The sequence below is a fragment of the Ambystoma mexicanum genome, chromosome 2p, assembly GCF_040938575.1.
Source record: "Ambystoma mexicanum isolate Mex_15411 chromosome 2p, UKY_AmexF1_1, whole genome shotgun sequence".
Taxonomy (NCBI): Eukaryota; Metazoa; Chordata; class Amphibia; order Caudata; family Ambystomatidae; genus Ambystoma; species Ambystoma mexicanum.
The window spans coordinates 102,884,344-102,908,889 of NC_090923.1; the positions used below are offsets into that span (position 1 = coordinate 102,884,344).

The 24,546-nt window shown below is 45.2% G+C and overlaps 1 protein-coding gene across 2 annotated transcripts in view; it reads left to right on the plus strand.

Moving 5' to 3' along the window:
* SLC26A6 (solute carrier family 26 member 6) overlaps nucleotides 1-24,546 on the plus strand; it is a 453,283-nt gene that overhangs the window by 26,480 nt on the left and 402,257 nt on the right. Inside the window, exon 1 of one of the 2 annotated variants that reach the window (XM_069643341.1) lies at nucleotides 4,659-4,841. The exons of the other annotated variant lie outside the window; for it this stretch is intronic. The gene's annotated coding sequence lies outside the window, so the exon portion shown is untranslated. Of the gene's footprint in view, nucleotides 1-4,658; nucleotides 4,842-24,546 lie in introns of those variants that run through there. 2 annotated transcript variants of the gene reach the window in all.

Consider the following 24,546-nt stretch of genomic DNA (forward strand, 5'->3'; position numbering starts at 1 on the left):
GATAAGGAACCGTGGGACAGCAGATAATGAGAAAAGCGATAGGATAAGGTTTAGAGAAAGAAGCAAAGTGATAGTCAAAGGAAAGAAAAGAGAGATGATAGTGGGGGTAAAAGAATAATGACGGAGCATGCCAGTGCACCCTCTAATGCGACCGATATGAGAAAGGTAACCAGGGGTAGAAAAGAGGGATGCAGAGATAGCAGTGCACATGGGGACATCCAGGTTTCAGCTAGTCAGAAAAAGTAAAAATTGCAGCCAACAAACGAGTGTGTGCGGTTGCTGATCATTGCTTTCTGGGGGCTACAGTCCTCCTCGAGTCAACACCATTGGATGGTATTTAGGAGAGAGAGAGAGAGAGAGAGAGAGAGAGAGAGGAGAGAGAGAGAGAGAGAGAGAGAGAGAGAGAGAAAGAGAGAGAGAGAGAGAGAGAGAGAGAGAGAGAGAGAGAGAGAGAGAGAGAGAGAGAGAGACTAAACAATATGTAGGGATGTCAACCATAAACTAAACAGTGGTCCAAAAGTAAAGTTCTGAGCTATTTCCAACTTACCTTCTTTTAGACTTAAAGTGGTAAAGATCCACACCTTTGTAACTGTCAGGTTGGCCTTCCCCAAGTTCAATATAATTCTCTTGCAGCACATCTCAGGGTTCCCTTCCACAAGTTCAATATAAAAAAGACGGCACAAAAACAAGTATTTTGAAGCTTTGCCTTTAAATTGAGTTTTAACAATTGTTCACAGCTCTGGGTTCCCTTCGCCAAGTCTTATATGCACCAATAGTCGTTGTTCTTGTTAGCATATAGGGGTTCTCTGGTCTTGGCGCAGTTATTAGACCACACTGTCCAACATTATAGGTTACACAACCAGGAACCTTGAATTCTCTTTCAGCAGTTCAGTGTATAACATATAGTAATTCTCAGGTCTTGGCGCAGTATTTGGATCGCACAATCCTCCTATTAGAGGTCACCCAATTCAGTTATTTTTCAGTACTTCAATAATGTTCAATAAACAAGGCGTTTCTCAAATGTAGCTCTAAAACAAATAGTTTCTCAGACGTGACTTCAACTCTGCAGTCAGAGTCCTTTATTTGAGTTAATTTCCTATTTTCTCTCTGTACATGATTACACGTTAGCAGGTTCACTATTAGCATTCAGTTCCTTATTCAATATTAGCAGGCGTTGCTGTTTCATTCAGTACGGCATTCAATATTAGCAGGCTTTGCTGTTTCATTCAGTACGGCATTCAATATTAGCAGGCTTTGCTGTTTCATCCAGTACGGCATTCAATATTAGCAGGCGTTGCTGTTTCATTCAGTCCGACATTCAATATTAGCAGGTTTTGCTGTTTCATTCAATTCAGTATTCAATATTAGCAGTTTTCAACTTTACGGGTTTAAACAATACCTTTGGTCCAGTACGGCATTCAAAAAGTGCAATGTTTCACTGCCTCTGTGGCCCGTTACCATTTTAAAGGTCCCTTGGAGCCCTCCGACATTCCAAGTGCCTTCCGACACTTAGTGGGTCTCTGCAGCTCTGTTCAGCGGCTCCTCACTGAGTGGGAGAACCAACCCGGGTGCTCCGCTCAGCATGCAACGCCCTTCATGCTGGGCTCCGCCTCTGCTCCCTGGAAGCACCTGCTGTACGCCTTCCCTCACAAGGGCTACCAGTCCTGCAAAGTCACCATCGCAAAACTCTTGGGATCTTGGTCAGCGTGTCGGCGTCTCGACTTCTCGCTCCTCAGCACAGCAATTCCTTTGGATTCTCTGGGTATAATATCGATCTCTGCCTAAGTTACCCAGGTCTCCCTCTCTCTCTCCTTCTGTGCTTTGTCTTTTATACATCTATGGTCCTTCAATGGGCTTGCTGGTGTGTTCAATCATTCAAGGCCTCCTGTCTCTGATTAAAAACATGCCTGACCGTCATATCTTTCATGCACCTTCTTTGAACCTGTACCAAAGTGGTGAGAGTAAATGGTGTTCATTACTCTGAGTTGCTTTTTCTTTGTCTCAGTACTGTCAAGCACCCCAAGGGGGAAGAAAGGGGAGCTGATCTACAGTAACTCATAAAGGTCGGGGGAGGGTTAGCCTGATTGTCACCAGGATGAGGGAGATACCATTTCTCGGCTTAAGGTACCGCACTCCCAAACCTTCTCTTTCTCTTCCTAATATGTCTCGGGTGACAATATCTCCTATCCATCTTAGGGAGAGGTGAACATGGGGAACAATATCCCATAAACATCTCTGAGAGAGGGGTTCCTTTCTAAAAGGATGTTGTGGAATACTGTGTCTCGACCAAGGGCATCCCGCTTCCAATCCCCAAGGACCCTCCACCCAGGTGATCCTCCCTCGCTTGTCCACCCTCAGGGGCCGGATCCAAAAGCGATGGCCTTTCCCTGGACACCTGCCTAGAGGATCCAAGGGGGGTACATGTGAGGATATTCTCAGGTTTCTTACACAACGTAACTGACGTCAATGGCACCACCTGGTATCTTGCTAGGAGCAATTCAGTTCTTGGATAGGGCCTAGAAGAGGCTGGTTAACTTGATACCAACAGCCACCAGGAGCTTCTTTTGGCTCCCCAAGCCAACTGGAGAACACAAATATACCTATTCGAATGTTACCTCTGCGCTTGGGAATTTGCATAAAAGGTCCATTGGCAAACTTCTAGAAGGCATGCAAACATGAATGGGCATATGTGCAGTACACTGAGTTATGGTTGCATCAGAAGTTCAATAGCTCCTGGGTCATGATGAGTAGCTCCTCGTCAGAGGAAAGTCCTGCCACCAGGAGCTACTTCCAGCTCTTGCTCTATGCTCTTGCTATATGCACTCCAATTTTGACCCCTGCTTTGTGTGGGCAATTCTCCTTTGCACAGTTGTTTATCTCTGCCCACTGTTGCTTACCATTGGTAGGTGTGCAGTGGTAGTTCCCAAGGGAATTCAAATTCTGAACCATCTCTTGACAGAGGGCATTTCACTCAGCAGGTGATTTTCTCTGCCCTGGAAGTTGAGGAGTTTATCGCGTGCACCTCTCGGATAATAATGAGTTGACCTTGTGCCAGAGATTCTCTGCAATGTTGGTTGTTTTTTTCACAATCACTGGTCCAGGTTCTGTCCAAAGAGTTTCAAAAGTTCTCTGCATGGAAAGTTCTTTCTTTTGTACACATGTTCCTGGCAAGAGCGCATTGCGTACACATGAACTGCGCATGCACGGTTTCATCTGGTGCATCAACAGATGATGCACACACTAGCAATGCATGACCACCAGTGGGCAGGTTATCAAAACTGTCCAGGTGTGCAAAGAAATGGAGCAAATGAATTTAGCACCAGTTTTGCTGCTTAGATCATATGGAATGGAGCAAACAATGCACATTATCTATAAATACTGCAGAAATGGGGCACCATATTTAATTTACTATATTTGCTGACTGAAGTGAAAAGCAATGTAGTAAACCTATTTAATTTGTATGTTATGCACTATTAATGTGTGTATGTGTGGAAACAGTCTGAGATAATAAAGGGTGTGACAAAACCTGTTTGCCCCATTCCATATGGTCTAAACATTTGTATTTTGGTGATGGAGGCGCTACAACCCTTGAGCATCTAGGAGCTATATTAGCAAGAGTGATCATGGGGAAGAACCAGAGGCCAGCCTACAGACATTTTGCAATGGTGCAGTTTGCACGGTCTTAGCAATAGGGAAAGGTTTTCCGTAGCACACAACTAAATTCTTGCAATACATGTTTGCACCAGGCAAAGTTTGCCCTGGTGCTAGCACCGATTGGTATTAGCACTAGGGCAAACTCTGGCATCCATTCAACACATATGTGTTTTTAACTCGGGTACACTCGGCCCTTTGGCCAATACCATGCAACATTGTACTTGCACTCGTGCAATGTTTCTGCAATCTGGCCCCATAGGTGTCAAAACAACAAAGAGCTAAATGACATCTCAGTCTTTAGCTCTGGTGCAAAATGGCATATCATCTGGCGCCAGATGTGCAGTTCTTTGCACATCCGCAATAGCATCATATGCGCACATTTTAGGCGCACATGTTAATGAGTCATCTTGCAACACAGCAGGCTCTTCAGAGACGTTCCCTTCTGTGAATTCGCGCATTGCAACGTGATGCGCAACTTTGTGTGAATCCGGAACGTTCAGTTCAGCAGGATGAGTAAAGCAAATGTCCTCTCTGCATTTATGTGAACCGTTATGCTCCATTATGCAATATTTGTGCAATATTTCTTTCTGAGGAGGCAAAACCGAAGCCATTGTTGGTCCATGGCCGACATATGGTGTTTGCAGTAAACAGTGGGTTTATTATGTAACGTGACAAGGGTGAGAGGGAGAACAAAGGCAGGGGACTGTGTCACCAGTTGTAAAACATATTCAGGGTTTAGCTGCCACATCTACTGATCCAGCCTGCCAGTCTTTCTGTATAGTGATATCTCTTAATCACGAGGGGACGTTTAGTTACGAAACCAGATCTGTCCACAAGCAAGTGCTCAAATGTTTGTATAGTTCACATCCAAAACAATGAAACAATAGACACATACAAGGTGTCTTTTTGTTCCAGCCTCTGATTGGGGGAGGGTGAGGGTGGTGCGGTTAAGATTTATGCCCGGGTAGTACGCGTTGCTCTGTGAGAGATCCCTTGTTCGTGGCTTGACGCGGCCAGTGGGAGGGTATAAAGACCATGTGGGTACAGAGGGGCTTGCCGCCGTGGAGATTCCTCCAATGGGTAGAGTTCAGATGCTGACATCCCAACAGTTAGCAGGTCAGCTGTCTTGCTAGAGTGAAGCTAAGAAGCTGGACATCGGGCATGTCTGTGTGTGGACAGACTCCAAGGTAAGGGTGCATTTGAAGAGAGTAGAGAGAGTGTTATGAAGATGTACACCAAGTGTTACACTACTTGCAGCTCTGATAGAGAGTGGGGCCGTGTTGGGAAGATGTATATCAAATGATATTTACTTGCAATAAACAGAGAGTAGAGAAGTGTTGGGAAAATATACTTCTACTTTGAGAGAGTAGAGAAGTGCTTAGAAGATGTCCATCAGATGTTACTTGCAGCTCAGAGAGAGTAGAGAAGTGTTCTGATGATGTACAGCAAGCTCTACTTACTTGCAACTCTGAGAGAGTAGAGAAGTGTTGGGAAGATGTACATCAGATGTTACTGGCAACTCAGAGAGAGTAGAGAAATGTTGGGAATATGTACATCAAGTGATACTTAATTGCAGCTCAGATAGAGAGAGTAGAGAAATGTTGGAAGATGTATATCAAATGCTACTTACTTGAAATTCAGAGAGAGAGTAGAGAAGTGCTCTGATGATGTACATCAAGTGCTACTTACTTGCAACTCCGAGAGAGCAGAGAAGTGTTGGGAAGAGATGCATAGGGTGTTACTTACAGCTCAGAGAGAGTAGAGACGTTTTCGGAAGATGTACAGCAAGTCCTACTTACTTGCAACTCTGAGAGAGTAGAGAAATGTTGGAAGATGTACATCAAGTGCTACATGCAGCTCAGAGAGAGAGGAGAAGCGTTCGGGTGATGTACAGAAAGTGCTTCTTATTTGCAACTCTGAGAGAGCAGAGAAGTGTTGGAAAGATGTACATCAAATGCTACCTACTTGCAATTCAGAGAGAGTTGAGAAGTGTTGGAAGATGAACCTCCAATGCTGCTTATTTGTAGCTAAACTAGGGTTAGGGATGTTTTGGGAAGATGTATGTCAAGTGCTACTTAATTGCAACTCACACAATTCTCCTGTACTTCTTCTGTACAACCTTCCTTATATAAAGACCTTGGGGGTCATTACGAGATTTGCGGTACAAATCAGTTTTTACCGGCATGGAGGCAATTCCAGGTCTAGGTAGCAATGACGCCGCTAACAGCAGCCGATTACGAGTATGTGTGCACGCGCGTAGCGGCATGCCCGTATCGACAGTACCGGCTTGCCGAAAAAGTCCCAAAAACATCCCTTAGCGGCATCATGGAAAGCGCTGACAGCCCTTCCGCCTGCGTCCACCTCTAAATAACGAGCGTGGCATTAACGGGTCCGGCATTAGCGGGCCCGCTAATACCGGAACCGGAAGTAACGTCATCGCGCCGGAACGGGAAATGGCACGGCGGCCATCTTGAAAAACACAATCCATTGCCATCCTCAATACACAGGACCTGGAGCTTCAAACCAACACTCAGATCATCTTCTATACCACCAGCATCATGCCAAAGGCTACAAAGAAAGGGGCATCCCGGCAGCGGAAGGAGCGGATCTCCGAGGATGAACTTAACATGCTCGCTGACACTCTGGCTGAGAATGCAGAGGTGGTCTTTGCCTCTGACCTGAAAAGAGTAGCACAGCTCAAAAAGACAGAGATATGGGAGCTAGTGGCCCAGAAAGTCAGTGCGGTTGGCATCACCCCATGCACAGTAAAGGACGTCAGAAAACCTTGGGACGACCTGTGCCTTAGAGATATCTTGTCTGCCTACCGGAGCAAGGGCTTGGCTACTGGCGGTGGCTCTAACTCACTGATCAAACTCAGCCTCTGGGAGGAAAACTGCACCAGCACAATCGGTATGGAGTCCATAGAAGGTGTGGGAGAAATGGAACAGGGAGCCTTGTCATCGGCAGATGGAGGTGAGTGGCCTAAGAAAACACTGTAATGCAAAGTATGATGATAGTCCACCAAAGTAACCGTGCCATGAGGCAAAGCATGACCCATTACACACACATGGACACATCCCTGCCTGGATGCCGTCCCCAGCACTGACACATTCACATGGTATGGCATTGGCATGCAGCATGCCAATGCCATACCTGAGACATACACCACAAACAGGGAAACGGCATGCACACAGTCCACAACACGAAGGCATGTCACCCAGCAGACACCACCTCACACATGTTGAACCTAACGTATGCCTGAGCAACCCCACCAAATGGCAGATAACCTGCATGCCACAACAGTAGGACACCAAGTCATCAAATGTGTACAACTGCACTGATACCATTGTATGCATGATGCATGTACAACCATCACTGATGCCGTCCCTCTTATGTTCCCCCCCAGGCCGTGATACCAACAGCGATGCAGAGGACTCTGCAGCACAGGCCACCACTCCTACAAAGAAGGCCGTGTCCAGGGAAGACACTAACAGGCCTTCCACCTCCAAGGGCACATCAGCAACCAAGGACAAAGGCACCATTGGATGGCAGGGCACAGGGGCGTCATAGGTCATCCACTACTCCAAAAGTTCCAACATCTTTGGAATCCGCAGCTGTAGAGCCGGTGGCAGATGGGACCCTGTCTGCAGCTCCCAGTTTGGTTGGGGAGGCAGCTGACACTCCGCGTGGCGATGAGGTACTTTCCCAAGGCGAGGTCTGTGACCCTGAGGAGGACAACCGCTCCATGGAATTCCTTGGCACACCCAACCCCACCCAAGCACACCAGTAAACACCCATCAGCTCACCCGATGCCACCTTGCATGTCCAGTCGGGAGGAGTGGCTGAAGCAGAGGGCTGGAGCCCCACACAGGACACTCAGGACACACCAGAATTGGGCCTCTTGCCACATCTGCTATCCACCTCCACAGGAGTCCGGGACGGGGAGTTCAGGATGTCACAGATGGAGGCGCGCCAGCAGGAGCTGACCAGCCTAGTGAAAAAATATGTCACTGATGGTGATGTGACGAGGAGGGAGGCCCGAGACAACACTGCGGCCATGAAAGGGGCCATAGAGTCGAGCACCCAGAATATCTGTGAGGAGCTGTTGGCAGTGAGGCAGGTTCTTGCCAGGATTGCGGATGCCATGGAAGCTCTGCGTCCTGCCGCGACAGTAGAGCTTGCGCCCACGGGGTCTTCATCAAGCTCCACACAGACGAGCCCCATGTGCAGGTCTGTGGGCACCATGCGCCGCCCCAACATGCCACCCCCGGAGTCAGACACAGGACATTAGTTGCCGGCTCAGTCTGCATGTGCACACCCATGCAGACTCGAGTGGCATAACATTGCACGCCATGTGTGGGGGAGTTGTGAGGGTAGGGGTAGGGGGAGAGGGTGTGCAGGGGACTTGTGGGGGCAGGGGCAGGGCATGTGTGGGGTGTTGTGGGGGAGGGGTTGGGGGGAGAGGGTATGTGGGGGAGTTGTGGGAGGAGGGGGTGGGGAGAGGGGGGGTGTGTGAGGTGGAGGGTATGAACACTTTTTACTTTTTCCTGTTAAATACACCCGTTGTGTACCAGAAAAAATACTTGACTGGACATTCCTTATTGTGTATGTGGCATTTATTGGTTTACAGTGCATAGTGTCCATGTACCCCCACACCCAGTGCCCTCAGTCCCACATTCATGGCACTCTCCATGTGTCTTAGAAATATTGGCCTATCACAGACTGGCGCACAGCACGTCCGTCCTGTGCATCGCCACTGGGATGATGTACAACCCCATCTTCTTCATCTTCTTCATCCCCACCTGCACGTTTCCTCAGATGCACATGTTGTGCAGCATGACACATGCCATGATGATCTTGGCCACCTTCTCATGCCTGTACAGGAGTGCCCCACCCGACCGGCTAAGACAGCGAAAATGTGCCTTCAACAGGCTAAAGGTCTGCTCGATCACCACATGGGTATGGGTATGGGAACGATTGTAGTCCTCTTTGTGCCTGTTCTGCGGGTTCCGGACAGGAGTGAGGAGCCACGTCTTCAAGGGATAGCCACTATCACCTGCATGGGTGCAAAATAAGGTATGTGTAAGTGAATTCCTGATGGACACCTGTACTTATCACACATGCCTGCAGATATTTGTTGTTCACATGCACATGTCCCTGGTTTTATGCACACATTTTAACTTGCCACAATGTGTGCTGTGCCATGGTCTTATGGTGTGGGTTGCATCTTCCAGATGAAACAGGGTGTCAACTCCCTTGATGTTGTTCATGCACTGTGGATGCATACCGCTGTGTTTGGTATCATTATGTGATGTCTAGTGATTAGTATGATTTTATCACTGGCAGCGTTGGCAGAAGTCTCAGCATTATTCATCATTCAGTGCTTATTATTCCCATGGTGACATGCAGCCATGCAGCGCTACTGTGGTGGTGGCCCTGTGACAAGCAGTGTATTTCCTTGGTGGGATTGATTTGTGCACTCTCATGGATTCTTGTCCTGTGTTGTGAATTGATGCAGACATTTACATTGTGCATACTCACAGCATGTTGCTGGATTGTGTTACGGAGGGTGAGGTCTGATGATGGGTGGTGGACGTGTTGTGGGATGTGGGCTGGTTGAAAGTTAGGCATGTTGTAATTGGTCTGAAGCTTCCATCATTGCTATGGGGATTGGTTGTCATGTTCAGTTTGGGATGCTTTGGGGCACAGTGTTTTGCAAAGTGGACATTGTGCTGTCACCACAACCATGGTGTTGTGTGCATCTCTCCCTCCATTACACTGCCATGTGCCTGTCATGCGACTTACCAAGCAGCCAGGCACGTCGTCCTGCATGCCGCTCCATGTAGTGTGGTAGCGTGGAGTTCCGCGGGACCATTGAGTCATGCGTTGATCCGGGAAATCGGGCACAACAATGTGTGATGATCTTGCTGGAGTCACATAGCATCTGTACATTGATGGAGTTATATATCTTATGATTGTGGTACACCGCCTCTGTGGCATGCAGGACCACCAATTCAACATGGGTGCAGTCAAGTGCACCAATACAATTTGGCATGCCTGCCAGTGCATGGAAGCCAACTTTTGTGTCAAAGATCTCCTGGGCAGTCCGTGGTAGGGATATGTAGTTCCTTGAGTGCTTCAGGAGGGCATCCTGCACTTGGTTCAGCATGCAAGAAAATAAGGCTTGTGATATGCCATGCATGTGCCCCGCTGTGTGCTGGTAGGTGCCTGTGGCCAGGAAGTGGAGCACAGACACTACCTTCAGTAGAGGTGGGATGGCGGTGCGTTTTTCAATCAGGCTGACAATGTTGTTGTGTATCATGTTCACAATGGTGGTGATGGTGTTCCGGTCCAGACGGTACAGGGTGTGGATCTGCTCAGGGTTTAGGTTGAATTGACTGGTTCTGATGCGAGGGATTGGGGGCTGCCTGTGTGGTACCACTGGCTGCACTGGTGGGGCTTGCTGGGCCTGTTTCACCCTCCTTCTCCTCCTGTGTCTCCTCTGTGGTGCCGGTTGTTGTTGCGGTTGCTGGTGTAGCAATGCAAGCATGTCCTCCAGCCCCAATATTGCTACTGCTAGTGGAATCATTTTGGTGTGGAAAGGGGTGTAGTGTGTGGGTGTGCTCCTTTTGTGCTGGGCCAGACTCCATTGCCTCCACCTGTGCTGATTGTGTGCACCTGTGGCAGTTGGGAACACTGCACATTGCTGTTTGCGGGTGGTTCACGATGCCGGTGATGCCGGAATCCCGGTATCCCTTATTACCGCCTTCATGATGCCTTTATGTGCATGTCCGCATGACTTGTGATGTCCTCCTGTTAGCGCCATCCCGATATTGCCGGACCGAAGGGCCGCGTGCCCGTGTGCATGCCGGTATGGCGGTGCACGGTATCAGCGGTGGCTCTGATACTGGGTTGATGACTCGTCATAGCCCGGAGTGGTATGTGGGGCCGGTAATCCCTTACTAGCATTGTTTTTCCATTACCGCCTACCTTGTAATGTCCCCCCTTGTCTGTATTGCTTCTAGAAAGTGCCCTATAATGACCACTCCTATATCACCTGTACATACATCTATACAACCCTTAATCTTCTATCTGTTATATCTAGGTGCCTATATCAAGTTTCTATATTGCTGAACAAAACACTGCGCAATGCCTAATCCAATATTGCTTGTATAAATTCCACTAGCATAACATAATTAATGGCCCAATTTTCATGTTTGCGATGTATCCTCATCATAACTGGTAACATTCCCCTGTGACATGTTTTCTTGCGTTTAATGGTGTGATTAATCCACATGATGTGTGCTTCAATTCTATTACTCCGCTATGCTTTATACAGTGGAGCTCTTTACCCATTTATCCTCATTTATAGTTAGACTTTCATTTCTAAGAGTTGGTTTTCATACACTGTCTTTCACAATGATATTTCATGATTGTGTTACCTTGTCATTCCCACTAATATGTTGTCATTCAGCCATATCCTCATATGAAACTACTATTTGTCTGAGTGTGCCTGAGTGTCCGCCTGATCGGTGGATGCGTGTTCCAATATGTCTGCCAGGTGTGTATGCTGTTTGTGTGTTGCCATTGTGCTTGCGGTTCAGCATTAGGCTTGTGGTCTTGCAGGGGGGATTACAATGTTCCAATAGTAGCATGATACTGCACTAGAATTCCCACTAGACCAAGGTCAGGCATACAGGGCTTCCCGGGGTGAGGAAATATATATTCAGGGACTCAGGTGTAGGTGAGCGAGTTGTTTTTCTCTACAGTAGCTGAAGTATTGGAGATTAGTAATGTCATGGAGGACGAGGCAGTATTTTTCTCTATGGATGGCTATGTGTTACCGCCATCACGGTTTTATTCAATATAACATATGTGTACTAAAATAACCCAATGGTACAGACAAGTGGTAATTGTATCTTTGACATATCATGTTATTAAATGGGCATGTGTTCTGCACATAAAGTATAGCAGAGCCCTCAACTGTAGACAGTTGCCCTGTCCAGCTGCCACATAGTTACAGACATAGTGGTTAAGTCTGCTCCAGAACACAATGCTTTGCATGATGTTTATAATGTTTTAAACTAGTTATCTCTGAAATTTATTGAATAGCCACCTAATTCTAATTACTATTCAGATGCATTGTCATCCTCTTTTTATCTTTATGTTTGCACAGACTACGGCCATCAATCGTACTGCTCTTTTAGGCCATAACAATGGCAGTAAGCACTATAAAAATATCGAATAACATAATATAAAGCCCCATGTAACACCCTCTCCTATATTACTTGTATAACGTCCTGGTAGCGCCCTCTACTATTTGTATAAAGTGCTATGACGCACAAAATCCTATATCGCTTGTATAATTCCCTCTAGTAAATCATTTGTATAAACTCTTGTGTAATGCCCGCTTTTATGTTACTTGTATAAAGCCCCTCATAATGGCTCCTGTTATATTGCTAATATAAAATCATTTATAACACCAGCTTCTATATTTTAGTGTAAGGTGGGTAACACCCCCTTTTATTTTGCTTGTGTAAAGCATGTAACACCCTCTCGTATATTGTTCTGTGGGGAGTAAGCAATGTCTATAAGTCATGTAACACGCTCTCCTATATTGCTTGTCTAAGGTGTGTAAACACCCTCTCCTATATTGCTTGTATAAAGACCTCAATTCTCCATCTCCTATATTACTTGTATAACGCCCTGATTAAAGCCCTCTCCCATATTACTTGTGTACAGCCCTGTGTAATGCCCTCTACCTTTTGTATAAAGCCCCATGTAACCCTGTCTCCTATATTACTTGTACAACACTCTTTATACGTCTAATACCCTCTACTATATTACTTATATAAAGCTCATTATAAAGCCTTTTTCTATATTAAGTGAATTAACATTTTATAGCACAACCTCCAGAATTACTAGCTTAAGCTCTCTGTGCACCCTCCCTCTCTATCTATCTTGCCTAAACCCTTTAATCCCATTCAATGTATTACTTGTATATAATCATCTTGTATGTTACTTTTATAAATCCCTTTAAAACACCCTCTTCTACATCACTTCTATGAAACACTTTACAACACATTCCCCTATATGACTAGTGTAAGCCGTGCGCAATGTGCTCTAAAATCTTGTCTTCCTGTCCATCTCAGTTCAGTGCTTGTGAACAATACTATGCACCATGAGTGTAAGAAACCCTGCAATAGCCCCACCTCTAAATCCCATTAATGTTCATTGGCTTCTTTCTGGGAGAGCCAGCATTGTTGGTACACATTGTGATTATGATTGTAGTGAATGGGAAATCTGAGGAGTTAGAAATGAGAGGCAGACACAAAGTGGTAGTATTTTCAACATCAGATAGATTTAGTAAAAGAGAAGGGTTAGATAAAGGCATCTCTGTCCCTATCCTAAATAGAGTTTCTCTACCGAGGGAATTAAAAACTAAAGATCAGTATGTGTCTTGTTGTCAAAACTAGGTAAACTGTCCTTGTGCCCAAAACATATCTGACCCTCACACTAGCAATGAAACAACTATGAAGTGTAAGGAAAATTGTCTCTGATATAGGTTTAGCCAAAAAGTGTTCATATGTAAAACAAAATAGATCCAGCAACAAAAATGGTTTCTTGCAAGGATACATCCTTGGATCCAGAAGATGGTTCCCTTCCACTGGATCATTTCTGAAAGGATGGTGAAAATGTCTTTTCCAAACAATGTTCTCTTAAGAATGGTAGGTATGTTTGAACAAGGATGCCGAAAGTGTATTTTCCAAACACTGTTCTCTTTTATACAACAAACACTCCAAGGATGGCAAAAGTGCCGCTTTCATACAATATCTTTCTTAGGACGGCACAAGTGTCTCTTTTATAAAACAACTTCTCAAGGACATCTTCCTGGTATACACCCCTTCCAGGAACCCTTCAGTACATTCTTTAGATCTCCTGGTATACTCTCCTGCCAGGGATCATTTCCCCAACTGCTCACTGCCCGATATTCTTCTTTTACCAGGGCTTCTTTGAATGTTCTCTTTGTCTTTCAGTATAGCACAGTTATACTCCTGCCTTGTCTATACTTCATTGGATTTATATACTACTTGTTCCAACTTTCCCTGTATTGACATTCTATAAATGGAGACTTGAACTTCTTCACCAATGTTCATTTGCTTGTGGCAATACTTTTTCCAACATTCCCCATGTTGGCTTCTCAGATATGGAGACTTGTACAAATTCTGTCTTTCTTCTTCCTCATTAACATTTATCTGCTTGTAGTAACATTTGCCCCAACTTTCTCCATCTTGACATTTCATGGATGAGGATTTGTGCAAATTATGTCTCTACTTTACTTGGTCGGTATTCAAAATGAACTTTCAATTGATTATGTTCCTGTCGGTACACCACAGCGTTCCCACTATTACTGGGCCGACTCAGCAGTGTTTGAAAGGATTTCCGACCTTTGGCACACTGCTGCGATGAAGTCCTCACTTGGGAATGGTGTCTCCCACTTCGCAGGCACTCTTTCAGCTTTCCCGTCGGCTCAGCGTTCACTTGCCGGTGAAGCTGTTGCTATTTGGCACAACTGTGTCCTTGACAGCTTTGCTGTTGCTGTTGCTGTTGCTGCTGCTGGTACTTTCGTGGCTCTTCCCTACTGCCTGTCCCACTCCTCTGGGTCTCCTGCCAATCCTGTAAGAAATTCTGACAAGTGGCAGCTTCAAGGCATTAGTTCCCATGTGCCTGCCTTCTCCTGCGGTTTTGCTTCCCGCTTTGCCCACTCTGCTTCTCTTCTCTCCGACTCCTGATTGAAAGTACAAGACATTATTTTAAATGTCCAGCACAGCTGATCTCCACTGAAACAACTAGCCTGCATGTTTGGCTTGGGATTTTTGTCAATTCATACTAACTCCTTATTCCTCTTCTTCATCTCAGTACTTGAGGCGTCATGGGAGTTGGAGTCCAAATTATTCCTAAGACTTTTAATGTGATTTTGCTTGGGATTTTTATTTAGGAATAAAACATCAGAGAGAAAGGATGTTAAATGTGAGCTATGTGTATCAAGGTGTGAATGTTATTCTGCTTAGAGTGTTTTGCAGAAAGGGTTCTTTGGGTTCTACAATGGGAAGGACTTGTGAATTGACAATCAGTCATTAAGAATTCAGGAATTATGTGGTCTTCCTCTCTGGAAAGGAAAGAATACTGTGTCTCTCTCGATGGGGTCATCACTTTTCCCCGGTAGCCACCTCCTCCCATATGATGCTGCCTCTTAACATCACCCCCAGAGTCAGGATCAGGTAGCGACTGTCTCTCACCGACTGGGAAACAAAGATGATGATTTGGGGTGCGTGCTGGATTCCTGGTAGTCCGATTGATTGAAGAACCTGGGTTATCCCTTAACTCAGGTCTCCTCACTTGGCGGAACTCTTTCCCTTGATACGCCCCTCTGATGTGTAAAAAAAACAGGCAGAGGGGTAAATCAAATGAAAGAGCGGGAGGAAAAGCACAATGGTTACTGGAATGTACAGAGAATATAAGTGAATACAATTTGTCTTAAGAAATGACCTTTGTCCACTCTCTAGGGTGTTCAGGTAGCAGGCCAAGAAGGCGGCAGTATCGGGACCCAGATCCCTAATAGAAACAAGAGATATCCCTATCTATACTAGGGGAGTATAGCAAAGCACGGCTCAGTGGAAGGAGAGGACAAGATCTTACCAGTGGGTTTTGGGATGGTGGATGTTACAAGGAGGATGACCGTAGCAGGAAGAATCCGGAGGAACAACCAATGAAATGGAAAAAAATAACAAACATGGAAGGTTAGTAAGGTTTTTTTCCCGGGCGGAACGAGGGACGCACTACTTCCGGGATGGTGCACAGAACAGTGGCAGCAAGGCATCCCGTATGTGCACGAGGTCTTGATGCTGAAAAGTTACAACCTGGTTATGTAAGTGTCCTTGAGGAAGGTAAGCAGTAGGAACAATGGCAATGTAAGCAATTGCAGAGGAGTCAGTGTTGAGGTCTGCACAGTAACTCTGGTCAGCACTGGAGTGACAGTACCAAACCGAAGGCGGTATTGGAGCTGTGAGGGCACGCATTACAACAAAGCCGTTTTCCCCAACTTTAATTGCAAAGGAGTCCAGAGGCAAGCAGGGTTCGGCTATGGCACGGCAGATAAGGCACAGAATCAGCAGGCGTACGGAGTCCAAAGGCAATCGGTGTTCAGCAATGGCGCAGCAGCGTACAGAGTCCAAAGGCAAGCAGAAGTCGGCAATGGTATGGCAGATAAAGTACAGAATCAGTAGGCGAAACGCCGTCCAAAGGCAGACACGAGTCAAGTAGATGGAAGAAAAACCAAGAACGCAGAGCCAAAGTAGTGAGCTAACTGCAATAAGAAGCAGTGTCTCACTGGATTGTGCTTCCTTTATCCGAACGCAGAGGGCGGAACCTGCGGCACAAGCAGCTGATCTGAGCACGTTACCACCTAGGGTAACCATGGCAAACGGCTTTCTGAAACAAAACGTTGTTGTAGCAGAGTGTCTCCAAGGCAACTGCCACCGGTGAAGGAACGGGGCAGGGAAATGCTGTGTCCTGTGAGAATCGACTTAAGCACCCGGGACTGAGAAACCCGGAAACTGGCACAGGCCCCAAACCGTAACAGTATCCACCACAAAGGCAAAGCCACCCCCCTGGAGGCATGGAATTTGCGCAAAAGGATCGAATATGGAGGTTGGCAAGTGGCTCCCATGTCCTGTCCTCCGGCCAGTACCCTTTACAATTCACCAAATAGTAAGGGTGACCACTCCTCAACTGGTACCTCATATTCGTCCTCATTACCCACCAACACGGGGTTAGGCCTGATTGGTAAGCGTGTCCCCGGGTGACAGGGTTTAAGCGATGAGACATGAAACACAGATTGAACCTGCCATGAGGAAGGAAGGAAGGGACAAGCGTACCGGCACTGGATTGAAGAGTGAGTTGATTTTATAAGGCCCTACGAAACGAAGGATGAGTGACCTATTGCCCAGGATCTTGAGATTATGGGTGGAGAGCCAGACACGCATCACCACTTGGTAAACCGGAGTTGGCATCCAGTGAAAGTTTGGCCTTCTCCTGGGCCCGAATGAGATGTGAGCGGATGTCACTGTGCAAAGCGACTCTGTTAACTTTTACAAGCTTCCATCCTCAGGCCCTAAGAGAAAGCCTACCATATAGACAGTTTTTGAGAATTAGAAGAAATTGCACCACCACCCTAGAATTTGACCGTTAACAGTAAGGACCTTGGGGAACGGTTATCAGCATGCGGATATCCTAAACAAATCAAACCTGAAGAGCCCGAAAAAACTGCAAAAAACACCAGCAGAGAGTCATGCCTAACAAAGAAGCAAAGAGAAGAACAGAACGGCAAAATAACATGTGTCACAACGTTCACTCCAATCAGTAATTACATCAGAAAGAGCATTTTGAAAAATTGGAACATACTTAAGACAGACACATTCCAACCAGAAAAACCGCGGTTTGCTTTCAAAAGGAGTCAAAACCTAAAAGACAGATTAGTACACACTTACCCACTACCACCCAAAACAAATTCGCAAACCAACCTCTGGAACATACCCCCAGTGGTAGGACACTACATATGTGGCAAGTGCTCAGTTTGCAGCCTGATACAAAATCTGAAAGAAGTGACAATGAATGGATTTGTTTGGAAGTATAAGACCTTTACTAATTGTCTAACCAAATGGAGTGTATACGGAATCCAATGCCCATGTGGCTTATTATACATTGGTAAGAGTAAAAGAGAGATCAGGCAGAGAATTTGCGAACATCGATCATGTCTGAAATACCTATTTGAAGATAAACTCATGGTGGCACATTTCAAGAAGAAACAACATCAATACACAGTACTAAGATGGTTCATTATACAAACGGTGAAAAGTAAACCTAGAGGGGGGATCGAGATATGGCCCTTAGAAAACTAGAGCAGAAGTGGATCCACCGGTTAGATACAGTAAAAAAACGGCCTCAATGTAGCCATTGACTGGAATTTATTCTTCTAAACTGTACACATTCATACTAGCCACAGTATAGCTATACAGTGGCAATCCCATGGTAGTCCTCCATTTAGATGGGGTGCAGTGAGTTGTAAAATAGTTATAAACAATAGGAAAGAATATGATGTGGCTTGGTTTTCTCTAATGCATATTACCAACAAAAAGCTGTTGTACGACTGTGTTGCATTATGGTTAGAACACAGTGAATGTGACCCGTTTGTAAAAAGATACTAAAAACAAGGAACAACATAACACCTGTTTGCAATGTCTATTGTGTTCAACCTTCTTCTCTAAATTGAACATTAATGCTATGTACAACAAAAGCAAAGACAATGAAGAAATAGATAAAGACTCCTTCAGTGAAATATGCCATAACCGTAAAAGCTTCTACTTTGTTGTGAGAAATATTGTTTATAGAACACGATGGTGCACAAAACCGTTCTATTCAAACACATAAGAAATACAAGTGGTTTGCTAACCAATATTTATGGAGTTAAAACATTTTTGGCATATTGTTTTTCTCAGGTTTCCATATATTCGAATATGTAAATCATCAAATTACAATGGAGTTGCTGTCAAAATGTATATTTGTGAAATATTGTGCTAATTAATGCTTAAAACTTTCTTTTTGACGTATGTTTTCCAAGGGACTGTATGAGAAAAAAATTTAGTTGACGGGCCCGTCACGGAGCGAACATTTTACTTTAGCATAATCACACAGCAACCAATAGCTGTACTCCATAGAACACACACCCTTAAAAACGCTGTCACTGGCACGCACAGGGAGCCTGGCGTGTATCCAATCACAGCCAAAGAATATATAACGTGCCCCCAACCTGTCTCCGCGCATGCGCGATCCTTTACAGGGAGAGCTTCCCCACCACAAGAAAACAACCTCGTAAGTACGTCTTTTAAAATATTCGCGCTTGCTTTGCTATTTCGTTCAGTCAGGATACAATGGCGACCTCACACATGGACACATTGGACTGAACATGGGGCTGGGCATACGACAGGCTCGAGTGCCGCCGTGTCTGGCACGAGTTACTTAGCAACATGTACGCTCAGGCGTTGCCGGCGGCATTTCTCCTTTCAATACAAGCTGTGCTGTAAAGCGGTTTACGACCAACAACAGCACGCATGGCCCGACCCCTTTCTAAACACTTTTGTTTAGACACCAGGAAGTACACTTTTGTCTACAAATAATAGTAATGACCATATAGTTTTATAGTACAAGTGGCCAATAATTGAGAAGGCAATAATTTATCCTTCTTGTGTTGACTATAAGCAATCTTACCTTGACAAGCCAATTGCTATAAATCACCCTCAATATTTATACAGAAAAAACAGCATAAGTGCTCTATGCCATAGAAAAATAATATATAAATTGCGTTCCTATCCTTGGCTTATAGATTCTCCAAAGACGTATGAGCAACATTCAAAACCTATCCTATCATCATGAGTAGGACTGAGAGACCAGTGTACAGATGACACCCAAAGAAATTACAGCCAAATTCACCGAATCGTTACAGCACAGGTATGCAATATCCCCTCCATGTCTGTTCAGTGCACATAATTACAAAGCACACAGATACCCTTTATATTAAAATCTCATCATTTTTATTTTTTATTGTTGTAGCAATTTTGGAATCTTCTAACTGCAAACAGGAAGACACCCTCGTTTTGCATTAAGCACAATCCTGAGGAAAACATAAGAAGAGAGACATTGACAGCAATTTTATCGTCTTATGTCAGAAACACCAACAATGTCGACTCGGAATATGTGTTGAATAACAACATCACATAAAGTCACTGTTTCTACTAACCTTTCACTACCCTATCACAATGGTTCAAACTGTATATTGTTGAAACACTATATGACTAGTATTATGGTGCCAACAAATGACTGAAGTTCTATAACAAATGTTTTACATGCTAGAATGTGCAACCCAATAAGTGGGTGCTTTTAACAATATGATGACAAAAGAGTGATTTTTCTTTAACTTAATCTGAGGGATCTGTTTTTGAAGAAACAGTATAGATCAATGAAAAGTGTCTGTCAAAACGGAGTGGTTTTTTATTGCATTCCTTCAGGTGAAGAAGGGAGGGGTAGCCTGCATATTTGTGTATGTATATAGTTCACTGTGCAAAGCGTCCAGCTTGCGAATACAGGTCTGCACAGTCGGGTTGTCCTTAGGCAGCGTAGGATCCAAGGGAAGCGAACGAGGGTGATGACTATACAGAATGGCAGCAAAGATAAATGCTATTGCAGAGTGCACAGAGTTGTATGAAAATTCAGCGGCATGGACCACTGACAACCAATTCTCTTGAAATTGTAGGCATAAACACCTTAAGTAGTGTCCTAGGGTTGTATTGACCCTTTCAGTCTGCCCGTCGATCTGCGGATGATAGGCTGTGGAGTACCTGTAGTCAATGGAAAAAAAGGAACTCGGGCCCTCCAAATTCGTGAGGCGAACTGAGTACCCCTATCTGTGATGATAATGGAGGTTAATTCAATAACTGGAAAACATGCTTGAGAAAAAGTCTGGCCAAAACCAGAGCCGATGGGAGGCCTGCAAAAGGAACAAACAAGGCCATCTTCGTGAAGTAGTCCACGACCAACTAGATATTATCGAAACCCTGTACTGGGGGCAGCTCAATGATGAAATCCATAGAAATTATGTGCCAGGGCTTGTGAGGTACTGGCAGGGGATGTAACAGACCCACAGCTTTGTTCCTAGTAGCTTTACATTGCGCACAGACAGATCATTTGGAGATATGATCAATGACTTCAAGGGCCATAGAAGGCCACCAAGCCCAGCGACGCAATATTTCCAGGGTCATCTGCCAGTCAGGGAGAGCAGCAATAAGAGAATCATGAGACCAGTGAAGGATTTGAGCACGGGCCTCCACCGGAGGAATAAACAGCCTCCCGTCTATGTATATAAACTCTGAACGACCTCCAGGATCAAAGCTAATACCTCCTCTGGATGGACGGACACCCATTCACATATAAGCACCCTGAGAGAGGGTTGAGGGGTACAGCCACATGCAACACGACTGGGCAGGAGTAGAGGGACTTCCCCACTACCGGTGCGAGAGTCCTGATGCAAACAGGATAGAGCATATGCACAAGCATTGAGACGAGCCGGACGGTAGGTGATTGTAAAGTCAAATTGCAAAAAGAAAAGATGCCAGTGTGCGTGTCTGGCTGAGAGACACATCATGGATTTGAAAGCTAGGAGGCTATGGTGGTCAGAATAGACCGTGACTGGATGGCGGGCTCCCAACAAATGATGTCTCCATCGTGCAATGGCATCCTTGATGGCCAACAGTTCCCATTCTGTAACGGTATAATTCCTTTAAGTACTGCGTCAGTTTCCTTGAGTAAAAGGCAACGGGATGAACACCACTGAGATAGGATGCCAGCCACCTCTAAACTGGAGGCATCGGCTTCCACAAAAAAAGGGAGTTCTGGGTCAGGATGCTGCAGGAGTGGGACCATGGAAAAAGTGGCTTTCGGGGCCTCCAAGGGTGCCTGTGCTTCAGAACACCAGAGAAATTATTTTTTGGCACTGGTTAAGGCAGTCAATGGGGCCGCAATAGATGAAAACAAATGGATACAATGGCATAAGAAGTTTGGAAGCCCCAAAAAGGATTGGAGTGCTTTGACCGTGGTGGGCACAGGCCAGTCTAGCACCGCCTTGATTTTGTATTGACTCATTCTGATGCCATGATTTGTCAAGCCATACCCCAGGAACTCCACTTCTGGGGAATTGAAAACACATTCCTCAGCCTTTATGAACAGGTAATGGTCTCTTAGCCGCTGCAGGACTGAGCAAACGTGCTTGATGTTTTAGATAGTAGGAGGACAAATAGATCAGGATATCATCAAGGTAAACAACCATGTACTGGTTTAGTACAAGTTGGAAGACATCACTCATGAAGAACTGAAATGTCGCGGGTGCATTACACAGACCGATGGGCATTACGAGGTATTCAAACAACCAGTACTGGGTTTTGAATGCGGTTTTCCACTCGTCCCTCTCTTTTATGCAGAATAAATTGTAAGCATCCCGAAGGTCCAACTTAGTGAAAACGGTGTATGAGCCAAGTTGATCCAAAAGATCAACTAAAATCAGAGGCAGGGGGTACTGGTTCTTGATGGTTATCGCATTCAAGGCACGATAGTCAATATAGGGTCTGATGTCACCCTTCTCTTTAGATATTGGGTGGAGTAGTGTGATTCAGTCAACTCTGTTCTATAGGCTACTGTCCACCAGACAGAGGATCAGTTTAAGGCACTTTATGAAACTGGTTAAGATTTAAAGTAGTGGATGGTGTTGATGGACTGTATTCTTTGAACTGTACTATAGCCTACTACCCACCAAACAGAGGATCAGCTGGAGTCAATTTATGGAGATGGCTAGGTGCTAAGGTGTTTGGCTTCATTCACTGAATCCGTTTACAGCTTTTAAGACAATGTATGGAAAGTGTTAGGAGGAAAGATGGTGGTGGCATGGTAGTATTCAGTTGACACCTTTCATTGAATTTGACGCCAGCCTACTGCCCACCATTCAGAGGGTCAGCTGAAGGCAATTTATTGGGATGGCTAGGAGCTGCAACGGTGGGTGGTGCAGTGTCATTTCGCTGACTCCGTTCTATAGCCTTTAAGGTCAGTTATAGAAAGGGGTATGAGCTGTGATGCTGGCCGGTGTGTTGTGAAACCGCTGACTCCATTCTACAGCCTTTACATTAATTTATAGAAAGGGGTATGAGCTGTGATGCTGGGCGGTGTGGTGTGATTCCGCTGACTCCGTTCTGCAGCCTTTAAGGTAAGTTGTAGAAAGGGGTATGAGCTGTGATGCTGGGCGGTGTGGTGTGATTCCGCTGACTCCGTTCTACTGCTTTTAAGATAAGTTATAGAAAGGGGTATGAGCTGTGATGCTGGCCAGTGTGGTGTGAAACCGCTGACTCCATTCTACAGCCTTTAAGGTAAGTTATATAAAGGGGTATGAGCCGTGATGCTGGCCGGTGTGGTGTGAAACTGCTGACTCCGTTCTACAACCTTTAAGGTAAGTTATAGAAAGGGGTATGAGCTGTGATGCTGGGTGATGTGGTGTGATTCCGCTGACTCTGTTCTACTGCTTTTAAGGTAAGTTATAGAAAGGGGTATGAGCTGTGATGCTGAGAGGTGTGGTGTGATTCCGCTGACTCCATTCTACTGCTTTTAAGGTAATTTATAGAAAGGGGTATGAGCTGTGATGCTGGCCGGTGTGTTGTGAAACAGCTTACTCCGTTCTACAGCCTTTAAGGTAAGTTATATAAAGGGGTATGAGCTGTGATGCTGGCCTGTGTGGTGTGAAACTGCTGACTCTGTTCTACAGCCTTTCAGGTAAGTTATAGAAAGGGGTATGAGCTGTGATGCTGGGTGGTGTGGTGTGATTCCGCTGACTCTGTTCTACTGATTTTAAGGTAAGTTTTACAATGGGGTATGAGCTGTGATGCTGGAAGGTGTAGTGTGATTCTGCTGACTCCGTTCTACAGCCTTTAATGTAAGTTGTAGAAAGGGGTATGAGCTGTGATGCTGGGTGATGTGGTGTGATTCCGCTGACTCCGTTCTACAGCCTTTAATGTAAGTTGTAGAAAGGGGTATGAGCCGTGATGCTGGCCGGTGTGTTGTGAAACAGCTTACTCCGTTCTACAGCCTTTAAGGTAAGTTATATAAAGGGGTATGAATGTGATGTTGGGTGGTGTGGTGTGATTCAACTGACTCCGTTCTACTGCTTTTAAGGTAAGTTATATAAAGGGGTATGAGCTGTGATGCCAGCCGGTGTGGTGTGAAACTGCTGACTCCGTTCTACAGCCTTTAAGGTAAGTTATAGAAAGGGGTATGAGCTCTGATGCTGGGCGGTGTGATTCCGCTGACTCCGTTCTACTGCTTTTAGGGTAAGTTATATAAAGGGGTATGAGCTGTGATGCTGGGTGGTGTGGTGTGAAACTGCTGACTCCGTTCTACAGCCTTTAAGGTAATTGATAGAAAGGGTTAGGGGCTATGATGCTGGGTGGTTTGGTGTGATTCAGCCGACTCCCTTCTACATCTTAGTGTGCACCAGACAAGGATCCCTTTAAGGTAGTTTATGAAGGTGTTTATGACCTACAGTGGTGATTTGTGAGGTGTGATTCAGCCGCCTCCTATAATGTGGGTTTACCTCGTGTTACATCTTATGCACAGCAATGTGCAGGACGAACCATTTGGAGACAGTTTTGCCCATAATTTGTCCAAGTGACACAGAACACAGAGAATATTATTGAACTATCAAAACCTTTTTTGTGTTTCTGGTTTATCAATTTGTGCATTTAACGTTGACAGTTTTTTACAGTTTGGACTGCGAAAATATGATAAATTGGACTAATATGGCATGGAACATATCTCCACAGTGTCACAGCAGGCCCTGGGTGCTTCCTCCTCCCATGCACAAGGGAGAGTAATCCTCATAGGCTAAGGCAGGGTTGGAATATTCTCAGTAGCCAATATTTTTCAATTAATCTTTTTAATTTAATTTGTTTTGAAAAAGTTGTGTTTACTCAGCTAAATTCAAATAAAAAAGAAAAAAAAAGAATCTTTTTAAAGTGCATAGGACCTTCATGCAGCAACAAGAGTATTGTCACTGATTCTTCCTTATGGCAAACTTACAGAGACCTGCTCACAGTAACCAGCATATACAGCTATGTTAGGGTGCATAATAGGTTGCCAGGGCCAATGCCCTAATCCCCCAATGAATAGTGATGCTGGGAGTTCTAGGCTTCTGAAAGACTAAGCTATGAGGTTGATGATTTAGTTCAAATAACTCCATTTAAA